Here is a 12,135-nt window from a genome sequence, read left to right on the forward strand (position 1 = left end):
GAAATAAATAAAAGACATCTGAATAGGAATAGAGGAAATCAAATTATTCCTGTTTGCAGAAGACATGATCCTCTATCTAGAAAACTCCATAGTCTTGGCCCAAAAGCTCCTTAAGCTGATAAACAGCTTCAGCAAAGTCTCAGGATGCAAAATCAGTGTGCAAAATTTACTAGCATTTCTGTACACCAACAGCCATCAAGCTGAGAGCCAAATCAGGAATGCAAATCCCAATCACACTTACCACAAAAAGAATAAAATACCTAGGAATAGAACTGACCAAGTAGGTGAAAGATCTCTAGATGAGCACTACAAAACACTGCTCAAAGAAATCAGTGATGACACAAATAAATGGAAAAATATTCCATGCTCATGAATAGGAAGAATCAATAGCATTAACATGACCATACTGCCAAAAGTAATTTACAGATTTCAATGCTATTCCTATCAAACTACCAATGACATTTTTCACTTAACTAATAAAAACTATTTTCAAATTCACATGTATCCAGAAATGAGCCCAAATAGCCAAGGCAGTCCTGTGCAAAAAGAACAAAGCTGGAGGTATCATGCTACCTGACTTCAATCTATACAAAAGGGCTGCAGTAACAAAAACAGCATAGTACTGGTACAAAAGCAGACACATAGACCAGTGGAACAGAATAAACAACCCAAAAATAAGGCCGCACACCTACAATCATCTAATCCTTGGCAGTGCTGACAAAAACAGGCTTTGGGAAAAGGACTCCATTCAATAAATGGTGTTGGGATAAACCACATGTGGAAGATTGAGCCTTGGACCCTTTCCTTACACCATATGTAAAAATCAACTCAAGATGGATCAAAAACTTAAATGTAAAACTTAAAACGATAAAAACCCTGCAAGACAACCCAGGCAGCACCCTCTAGACATAAGATTTAGGCAAAGATTTCATTCTGAAGACACCAGTAGCAATTGCAACAAAAGGAAAAAATTGACATATGGGATCTAATTAAATGAAAGAGCTTCTGCACGGCAAAAGAAACTATCAACAGAGACAACTATCAACAGCCTACAGAAAGGGAGAAAAATTTTGCAGACTACACATTGACAAAGGTCTAATATCCATCATTTATAAGGAACTTAAACATATTTGCAAGGAAAAAAAAAAGCCTCTTTAAAAAGTAAGCAAATGACATGAACAGACACTTTTCAAAAGAAGACATTCATATGGCCAACAAGCATATGAAAAAAAGCTGAACATCACTTATAATTAGAGAAATGCACGTCAGAACCACAATGAGATACCGTCTTACACCAGTTAGAGTGGTTATTATTAAAAAGTCAAAAAATAACAAATGCTGGCAAGGTTGTGGAGAAAAAGGAACATTTGTACACTTTGGTGGAAGTGTAAATTCCTTCAACCATTGTGGAAAACAATATTGCCCTTTCTGTGGAAAACACCGTTGCCATTCCTCAAAGAGCTAAAATCAGAACTCTCATTTGACTCAGAAATCCCATTACTGGGTGTATATACCCAAAGGAATATAAATCATTCTACCATAAAGACACAGGCAAGCATGTTTGTTGTAGCACTGTTGACAATAGCGAAAAAATGGAATCAACCTAAATGCCCATCAGTGGTAGCCTGAACAAAGAAAATGTGGTATGTATAAACTACAGAATACCATGCAACCATAAAAAAAAAAAAAAACTAGGTCATGATTTTACAGAAACATGGATGGAGCTAGAGGCTATTATCCTAAGCAAACTAATGTGTGAACAGGAAACCAAATACCACATGTTCTCACTTATAAGTGGGCACTAAATTATAAGAACACATTGACACACAGAGAGGAACAACAGACATGGTGGCCTACCAGAGGGTGGGTGGAAGGAGGAAGAGGATCAGGAAAAATAACTAATGAGTACTAGGCTTAATACCTAGGTGATGAAATAATCTGTACAACAAATTTCTATTATATGTTACCTATATAACAAACCTGTACATGTACCCCTGAACTTAAAAGGTAAAGAAGAAAACTACAAAACATTGCTGAAAGAAATTAAGGAAGACATAAATAAATATAAGGACATCCCATGTTCATGAATTTCAGGCTTTAATATTGTTAAGATGCCAGTATCCTAGCAAGCAGTCTACAGGTTCAATGCAATCCCTATCAAAATTCCAACAGCATTTTTGTAGAAAATCTATTCGAATATTCATATGGACTATCAGCAGACCTCAAGTAGCCAAAATAATTTTGAAAATGAAGAACAAATATGTAGGACTCACAATTCCTGATTTCAAATCTTAATATAAATCTACAGCAATTAAAACACTAGGGTACTTGCCAGGCATGGTGGCTCACGCCTGTAATCCTAGCACTTTGGGAGGCTGAGATGGGCAGATCACGAGGTCAGGAGATCGAGACCATCCTGGCTAAGACGGTGAAACCCCGTCTCTACTAAAAATACAAAAAAAAAACTTTGCCAGGTGTGGTGGCGGTCACCTGTAGTCCCAGCTACTCGGGAGGCTGAGGCAGGAGAATGGCGTGAACCCGGGAGGTGGAGCTTGCGGTGAGCTGAGATGGTGCCACTGCCCTCCAGCCTGGGCAACAGAGCGAGACTCTGTCTCAACAACAACAACAGAACGCTAGGGTAATAGTATAAGGAGAGAGATAGAGATCAATGGCATAGAATTAGAGGACCCACAAATAAGAACTCTTACACATATGGTGAAGTGAGTTTTGTTTTTGTTTCTTGTTTTTGTTTTTGTTTTTTGTTTTTGTTTTTGTTTTTTGTTTTTTGTTTTTTGTTTTTAGATGGAATCTTGCTCTTCCGTCCAGGCTGGAGCACAGAGACACAATCTCAGCTCACCGCAACCTCTGCCTCCCAGATTTAAGCAGTTCTCCTGCCTCAGCCTCCCAAGTAGCTGGGATTACAGGCACCCACTACTATGCCTGGCTAATTTTTGTATTTTTATAGAGACAGGGTTTTACCATGTTGCTCAGGCTCGAACTCCTGATCTCAGGTAATCTGCTCACCTCAGCCTCCCAAACTGCTGGTCAGTTCCGAGCTACCACGCCTGACCATGAAGTGAATTTTGACAAGGGCACTATGATCATTCAATATGAAAAACAGTCTTTTTCAACAAATGGGAAAGTTGGAAATCCCTGTGCAAATTAATGACATTGAGCCCTTGTTTTACACCATATACAAAAATCAACTTAAAATAGATTAAAGACTGAAACCCTTAAGAGCCAAAACTATAAAACCATTAGATGAAAATATAGGGGAATGTCTTGATGACACTGGATTTGGCAGTGATTTCTTGGATATGACACCAAAAACACAGGCAACAAAGGAAAAAAATAGGTAAGTTGAACTTTATCAAAATTTGAAAGTTTCCTGCATCAAAAAACACTCTCCGAAGAATGAAAAGTCAACCCATACAGTGTGAAAAGATTTTCAAATTGTGTATCTGCTAATGGATTACTATCCGGAATATATAGGGAACTCTGATAATTCAATGTCAAAAAAAAAAAAAAAAACAGCCCACTTCAAAAACAAGCAAAAGATTATAATGGACATTTATCCAAAAAAGATATACTAATTGCCAATAAACACATGAAAAACACTCTATATCGTAGTCATTAGGGTAATGCAAATCAAAGCCACAATGAGATACCACTTTTTGATCAAAGACCACTGAGAATAACAATTGTTGGCAAAGATGCAGAGAAATTGGAATGCTTTTGCACTTCTGCTGGAAATATAAGAAGGCACAATTACTAAGGAAAACAGTTCAGGAAATGAAAGTGTTCTGGAAATAGATAATGTTGAAGGTTATATATAATATCATGTATATACTTAATGCCTCAGAATAGTCCACTTAAAATGGTCAAAATGATGATATGTTTTATGACAATAAAAATAGATATAAAAAGAGAAGGGAGCAATTAAAAGTTATTATTGGCTACTTCTTCTCTGGTGTTTGTTTCAGTTCATAAATTAGTTTTCTAACCCAAATTCATACTTGTGTAGTACGTTTACAGTTTACAATAAAATATTTAGTAAAACTTAGTTCTCATATTAGGAATGGGTATATTGAATTAAGGGCAATAATTCCTTTATTGTAATGTCTGTGAGCGCACAAGGTTCCAAAATGCCAGTTATGCTCCAACTGATTAATTATTAGACTTATAAATAGTACAAGAGTGGTGATTGCAAACTTTTACATTCATGTTCACTGTATGCCAGTACAGTGCCCAATTCCTGAATCTCCTTTAACCTTGTAGCAACCCTCAGAGTTATTCCGTATCTTCCCCCATTTTCTATAGAGTCTCCCTGAAAGTAGTAAATGCTGCACAGGAAGGCTGCAGTCAAGGCCTTGCTGTATTGAACAAAGCTGCAGCTTGTTGTAGACATCCGTGTGCAAGTCTGCTGCTCTGGGGCTAACCTCTCCTTCACATTCTGTCCTAGGAGAGATTGGGATGATGACTGTCACCCTGCAAGGTCTGATGGTGTAACTCAAGAAGGCTTGGTGGAGAGCTTGTGTCTGATTGACCTGAAGGGTGGACACTCTGTTGAGACCACTGATGAGGTGGCCACAGAGGGAGGAGTGATGACTAACGTTCCAGGAGAGTGTTCTGGGTTCAGGGGCCAGTGGGGCCCAGGAGATATTCTTCAGAGAATTGTAACATAATTTTGCAGAGTATTCCAGGTGTTCAAGGATCAAGTAAAACACTGCTGATATCACACATGTAGTGTAAACTAAGTGAAGTCATAGAGGTGAAATGTGCTGTTTTGTTTCTGAAAGAATGTGAGTTATTGAGAGGATACTGTACTTTTTCTACCTAGAGCACAGTTTATTTACTTCAGAGAAGCTAGACATCACTGACCTCAAAATAAGTAATTTTGATGCAACAACCCAAGTAATTACTTGTCAGAGGTATAAGATAGTTTTGATACAGCTTTGAAGCCCTAGTAAGAACTTTACAGTTAGAGCAATAAACTTATGGTTAAATATTAAACATTATTGAATGAATGGAATGCTTCATATCTAATGCAGCCTCTCAATGGGTCCATTTGTATTCTTTATCACAAAGGTAAAGACTGGAAAAGCAAACAGTTTCACTGCTTAAGAAAATCTTTCCTTTCTGGCGGTGGTCTTCTGGGGGTTGGGTGTTAACCAGCACACCCCTGAGCTACTGGCCTCAGTACAACCTGCGATTGCCTGGATGGCCAGGCTGTGCCAGCCCCTGCACTCTCGCCAGGGCTGCCACCTGGAAGAACATACCACTTAGCACACTCGTGCTTTTGGACACATAACACACCCATCAGGTTAATTATATATATGAACAAAATATTTTATAATTTAATACAGATTTATTCTATCTTACAAGGTCTTGGAGGCAAGCATATTCTCTGTCCTCTGTGAGTTCACAGCGTAGAAGCAGAATATGCTACACCCACACATGTCCCAGCTAGAATGAAGGTTTTCCTTACTTTTTCTAGCTTACTTTCTTTTTTCAACATAATCTATAAGCTAAAGGCAAGGGATTAGGATAGAGGTGGCCTTTGACTTGGCTTGTTCTCAAAATGATAGGGGCTTATTGTGACCACCAAGGGTTCCCATCATGTCTCCCTGCTTTGTGGGCTCTGTTAATTCTTCCTGGAGTAGCCTTTCCTACTGCTGGTCTGCCTGAAAAGCTCATAATTCTTCTGCTCCTTTTCTTTGTACCTTCACTGCTATCGTTTTCCCAACACTGGACGTACTTGGTCCCTCTATTCTGCATGGCACCATGGTGCCTTCCACACGCATCTATTTTAGCACATTCAATAGGATCTGTGGTGGCATGTCTCTCTTTTTTTCTACACTATGAGCTTCTGGAGTGAGGCAAGTATGATTTGTGGCTTAAGTGGAAATCTTGGCTTTGCAAGACCAGTGTAGCCGTGTAGTCTTCGTATTTTCTCACAGGATCTAGAAATTAGATCCCAACTGATTTGTGAGAAACCCGGAGGAGAATGGGAATTTGTATGGTAGTATTTGCAGCTATGAAAATACATGGTTCAGTGGATCTTCCTACCCCAGCTAAGACACAAATGGTTGGAAAGTTTTTATTCTTGTCCACATCTTATAGGCCAGAGGGCTTACAGTAGGAGAGGTGGGCGGTGTTCACTCAACAGTAGTGCTCTCTTGCTAAATTAGTGCCAAGCAGACAAGGAGAACACGAGCAGGCATGATCGCTGGGCTTCCAGTTGTTCTCATGTGGGTGAGTTCTCTTTCCAACCTGTGTGGTCATGCTATCTAGAATCCCTTCAGCATTCCTTATTGAGTGAAAAAAACTGACCAAAAGGAAAAATATCAAACCTGTCTGATGAATGATTGCTAAGTGGAGGTCCTGTCTTTCTATATATTTGACCATGAATCCTCAGCATATTATGGAGTATAGTTCTCATAAAATAGGTCTTTTAATTCTGTGTAGAATACCCATGTGTATTCTGAAAATTCAGAAGTAGTATTTTGAAAATGAATGTCTTATTTATTTTGGGCTTACTTAATAATTTTTCTCTATAAATATGCCATCTTTAGCTCTTTGAGAGATACAATCTTATGAGAATGATGCAAAGGGTAAGAATGTGGGAATGCCAGTGCCTATTATTCTAGCTCCAGTCACAACATCACACTCTCAGGAGTAGTTCTGAGTGTTGGTTCTCTTTCTGGTGGCAGCTCTTTGCCTTTAGGAGATCTGTGAACTGGTCAGGCTGCCGTCTGGCATATTTTCTCCTTCAGACAAGTCAGTAATATGAAAATGGAGTTCTCAATTTCTTCCCTTTTCAAAGTTGGCCTCAGAGATTTTTCTGTGTCAACAAGATGAAACACCTGTTTGATTTTATTCCAACATCTAGAATCCTAAGCTTTTTTAAAGAATTGATTTAAGAAATGAGAATTCAGTCCAACAGAGAATTGATTACCTGCCCTCTTTTGTAGAATGTCAGTAGAATTTGTTATTTTCATGTTACAGATAAGAGTACAGAGTTTTTAAGTGTAGTTGATTTGCTGAAAGTAGTTACATCTGTGGCTAAGCCATAATTAACATTTAATTCTTTGGCTTTTAGGTCAGCTTGGGTTTTATCTATTGTCATTTTTCCCAGTAGTTTCAAAAACACAAAGTTATGGAAAGCCAATTCTGTTATGTTGCTTTAAGCTCCTTTAGACCTCTGGTAAAGCAGCTTGATGTTCTGGAAGTGTTTCATAGGTTTTCTTCACCTACTAAGATGACAGTGGACAAATAAGAGAGTCTGTTGGGAGGCTGGGCGCGGTGGCTCACGCCTGTAATTCCAGCACTTTGGGAGGCCGAGGCGGGCAGATCATGAGGTCAGGAGATCGAAAACCATCCTGGCTAACATAGTGAAACCCCGTTTCTACTAAAAATACAAAAAATTAGTTGGGCGTGGTGGCGGGCTCCTGTTGTCCCAGCTACTCGGGAGGCTGAGGCAGGAGAGTGGCGTGAACCCGGGAGGCAAAGCTTGCAGTTTGCAGTGAGCCGAGATCACGCCACTGCACTCAACCTGGGTGACAGAGCGAGACCCTGTCTCCAAGAAAAAAGAGTGTGTGTTGGGAAAAGAAACTTTTTATTTGTACCACTTGAAACAGCAACATTGTCCTCACATGCAGCTCAGAAGATGAATGTAGCTGAGTTCGTATACCTGCCTGGTCCCTTCTCTCCTGGATTAGCAGATCTGCTAGGAAAACAGGCTGGTAGCACACCCTGCCCTCAATTCACTGTTCTCCCAAGGCATGCCCTGCCGGGCCCAGAGCATGCTCCGATTAGAGTGTAGTCATGAAAGATAGCAAAGATGTCTGGTCTCATACTTACTTTATTTTTAACTTCTTTCCTACCTTTCATGTAAAGAAACAGATATTGAGGAATAGTTGTGTGTCAGACCATTATTTTGTAATTAAAATAATCCAAAGATCATGCAGTGATCTTTAAAGCCATGCACTAATTTAAAGAATAATTTCTATTACAATTAAAACTGCAAGTAAAATATCACTTTGATAATCTTTAGGTAATTGGTAGCCTTGTATGTACCTAAGCATTTGAATGTAACGCTTTTCTGTGAAAGAATTATAATAAAAGGCTACATGTTTCTTGCCTTTTGTATCACTTGGAGAATGCAGTGCTGACTTTACATTCAGTTTTAACTATGAAGAGGAAAGGAAATAATAAGTGTATTGGTACCAGAGCCAAGAAGACACACATAAAATGACCCAAACAGATAAGAAGTAAATTGTTGGGGCTACTCTCCACTGGCGCTCTGTGCACATCAGGTGTTTGAGGCTGCCACTTCACAGGTGACCAGCTCATTCAACCTGCACAAGTTATGGAGGGGCGGAGCAAGATGGCCGAATAGGAACAGCTCCAGTCTCCAACTCCCAGCACGAGCGACACAGAAGACCGGTGATTTCTGCATTTTCAACTGAGGTACTGGGGTCATCTCTCTAGGGAGTGCCGGACAATCGGTGCGGTCAGCTGCTGCAGCCTGACCAGCGTGAGCTGAAGCAGGGCGAGGCATCGCCTCACCTGGAAGCGCAAGGGGGAAGGAATCCCTTTTCCTAGCCAGGGGAACTGAGACACACACACCTGGAAAATCGGGTAACTCCCACCCCAATACTGCGCTTTAAGGAACAGGCACACCAGGAGAATATATCCCACACCTGGCCGGGAGGGTCCCACGCCCACGGAGCCTCCCTCACTGCTAACACAGCCGTCTGCGGCGATCTATCCGCAAGGCAGCAGCGAGGCTGGGGGAGGGGCGCCCGCCATTGCTGAGGCTTAAGTAGGTAAACAAAGCCGCTGGGAAGCTCGAACTGGGTGGAGCTCACAGCAGCTCAAGGAAGCCTGCCTGTCTCTGTAGACTCTACCTCTGCGGACAGCGCACAGCTGCAGTCCTTAGGGGAAAGAGCGGGGCCGCCGCAGACGCGAACGACTCTGTCTGACAGCTTTGGGGAGAGCCGTGGATCTCCAAACGCGGAGGGTGAGATCTGAGAACGGACAGACTGCCTGCTCAGGTGGGTCCCTGACCCCTGAGTAGCCTAGCTGGGAGACATCCCCCACTAGGGCAGTCTGACACCCCACACCTCACAGGGTGGCGTCACCCCTGAGAGGAAACTTCCAAAGAAAGAATCAGACAGGTACACTCGCTGTTCAGCAATATTCTATCTTCGGCAACCTCTGCTGCTGATACCCAGGCAAACAGGGTCTGGAGTGGACCTCAAGCAATCTCCAACAGACCAACAGACAGTCCTTCTGACTGTCAGACGGAAAACTATCAAACAGGAAGGACACCTATACCAAAACCCCATCAGTACGTCACCATCATCAAAGTCCAGAGACAGATAAAACCACAAAGATGGGGAAGAAGCAGGGCAGAAAAGCTGGAAATTCAAAAATAAGAGCGCATCTCCCCCTGCAAAGGAGCGCAGCCCATCGCCAGCAACGGATCAAAGCTGGTCAGAGAATGACTTTGACGAGATGAGAGAAGAAGGCTTCAGTCCATCAAACCTCTCAGAGCTAAAGGAGGAATTACGTACCCAGCGCAAAGAAACTAAAAATCTGAAAAAAAAGTGGAAGAATTGACAGCTAGACTAATTAATGCAGAGAAGATCATAAACGAAATGACAGAGATGAAAACCATGACACGAGAAATACGTGACAAATGCACAAGCTTCAGTAACCGACTCGATCAACTGGAGAAAGAGTATCAGCGATTGAGGATCAATGAATGAATGAAGCGAGAAGAGAAACCAAAAGAAAAAAGAAGAAAAGAAATGAACAAAGCCTGCAAGAAGTATGGGATTATGTAAAAAGACCAAATCTACGTCTGATTGGGGTGCCTGAAAGTGAGGGGGAAAATGGAACCAAGTTGGAAAACACTCTTCAGATATCATCCAGGAGAACTTCCCCAACCTAGTAGGGCAGGCCAACATTCAAATTCAGGAAATACAGAGAACGCCACAAAGATACTCCTCCAGAAGAGCAACTCCAAGACACATAATTGCCAGATTCACCAAAGTTGAAATGAAGGAAAAAATCTTAAGGGCAGCCAGAGAGAAAGGTCGGGTTACCCACAAGGGAAGCCCATCAGAATAACAGCAGACCTCTCGGCAGAAACTCTACAAGCCAGAAGAGAGTGGGGGCCAATATTCAACGTTCTTAAAGAAAAGAATTTTCAACCCAGAATTTCATATCCAGCCAAACTAAGCTTCATCAGTGAAGGAGAAATAAAATCCTTTACAGATAAGCAAATGCTTAGAGATTTTGTCACCACCAGGCCTGCCTTACAAGAGACCCTGAAGGAAGCCCTAAACATGGAAAGGAACAACCGGTACCAGCCATTGCAAAAACATGCCAAAATGTAAAGACCATCGAGGCTAGGAAGAAACTGCATCAACTAACGAGCAAAATAACCAGTTAATATCATAATGACAGGATCAAGTTCACACATAACATATTAACCTTAAATGTAAATGGACTAAATGCTCCAATTAAAAGACACAGACTGGCAAACTGGATCAAGAGTCAAGACCCATCAGTCTGCTGTATTCAGGAGACCCATCTCACATGCAGAGACATACATAGGCTCAAAATAAAGGGATGGAGAAAGATCTACCAAGCAAATGGAGAACAAAAAAAAGCAGGGGTTGCAATCCTAGTCTCTGATAAAACAGACTTTAAACCATCAAAGATCAAAAGAGACAAAGAAGGCCATTACATAATGGTAAAGGGATCAATTCAACAGGAAGAGCTAACTCTCCTAAATATATGCACCCAATACAGGAGCACCCAGATTCATAAAGCAAGTCCTTAGAGACCTACAAAGAGACTTAGACTCCCATACAATAATAATGGGAGACTTCAACACTCCACTGTCAACATTAGACAGATCAACGAGACAGAAAGTTAACAAGGATATCCAGGAATTGAACTCATCTCTGCACCAAGCGGACCTAATAGACATCTATAGAACTCTCCACCCCAAATCAACAGAATATACATTCTTCTCAGCACCACATCGCACTTATTCCAAAATTGACCACATAATTGGAAGTAAAGCACTCCTCAGCAAATGTACAAGAACAGAAATTATAACAAACTGTCTCTCAGACCACAGTGCAATCAAACTAGAACTCAGGACTAAGAAACTCAATCAAAACCGCTCAACTACATGGAAACTGAACAACCTGCTCCTGAATGACTACTGGGTACATAACGAAATGAAAGCAGAAATAAAGATGTTCTTTGAAACCAATGAGAACAAAGATACAACATACCAGAATCTCTGGGACACATTTAAAGCAGTGTGTAGAGGGAATTTATAGCACTAAATGCCCACAAGAGAAAGCAGGAGAGATCTAAAATTGACACTCTAACATCACAATTAAAAGAACTAGAGAGGCAAGAGCAAACACATTCAAAAGCTAGCAGAAGGCAAGAAATAACTAAGATCAGAGCAGAACTGAAGGAGATAGAGACACAAAAAACCCTCAAAAATCATGAATCCAGGAGTTGGTTTTTTGAAAAGATCAACAAATTGACAGACCGCTAGCTAGACTAATAAAGAAGAAAAGAGAGAGGAATCAAATAGACGCAATAAAAAATGATAAAGGGGATATCACCACCGACCCCACAGAAATACAAACACCATCAGAGAATACTATAAATGCCTCTACGCAAATCAACTAGAAAATCTAGAAGAAATGGATAATTTCCTGGACACTTACACTCTCCCAAGACTAACCAGGAAGAAGTTGAATCCCTGAATAGACCAATAGCAGGCTCTGAAATTGAGGCAACAATTAATAGCCTACCCACAAAAAATCCCCAGGACCAGATGGATTCACAGCTGAATTCTACCAGAGGTACAAGGAGGAGCTGGTACCATTCCTTCTGAAACTATTTCAATCAATAGAAAAAGAGGGAATCCTCCCTAACTCTTTTATGAGGCCAACATCATCCTGATACCAAAGCCTGGCAGAGACACAACAAAAAAAGAGAATTTTAGACCAATATCCCTGATGAACATCGATGCAAAAATCCTCAATAAAATACTGGCAAACCGGATTCAGCAGCACATCAAAAAGCTTA

The 12,135-nt window shown here is 40.9% G+C and overlaps 1 protein-coding gene across 7 annotated transcripts in view; it reads left to right on the plus strand.

Annotated features, from left to right (window-relative positions):
• The window catches only part of SPIDR (scaffold protein involved in DNA repair), a 499,470-nt gene that overhangs the window by 225,763 nt on the left and 261,572 nt on the right, over positions 1-12,135 (plus strand). Inside the window, exon 1 of one of the 7 annotated variants that reach the window (XM_033203534.1) lies at positions 5,984-6,255. The exons of the other annotated variants lie outside the window; for them this stretch is intronic. The gene's annotated coding sequence lies outside the window, so the exon portion shown is untranslated. Of the gene's footprint in view, positions 1-5,983; positions 6,256-12,135 lie in introns of those variants that run through there. 7 annotated transcript variants of the gene reach the window in all.

This window comes from Trachypithecus francoisi, unplaced genomic scaffold, assembly GCF_009764315.1.
Source record: "Trachypithecus francoisi isolate TF-2019V2 unplaced genomic scaffold, Tfra_2.0 Lachesis_group7, whole genome shotgun sequence".
Classification (NCBI taxonomy): domain Eukaryota; kingdom Metazoa; phylum Chordata; class Mammalia; order Primates; family Cercopithecidae; genus Trachypithecus; species Trachypithecus francoisi.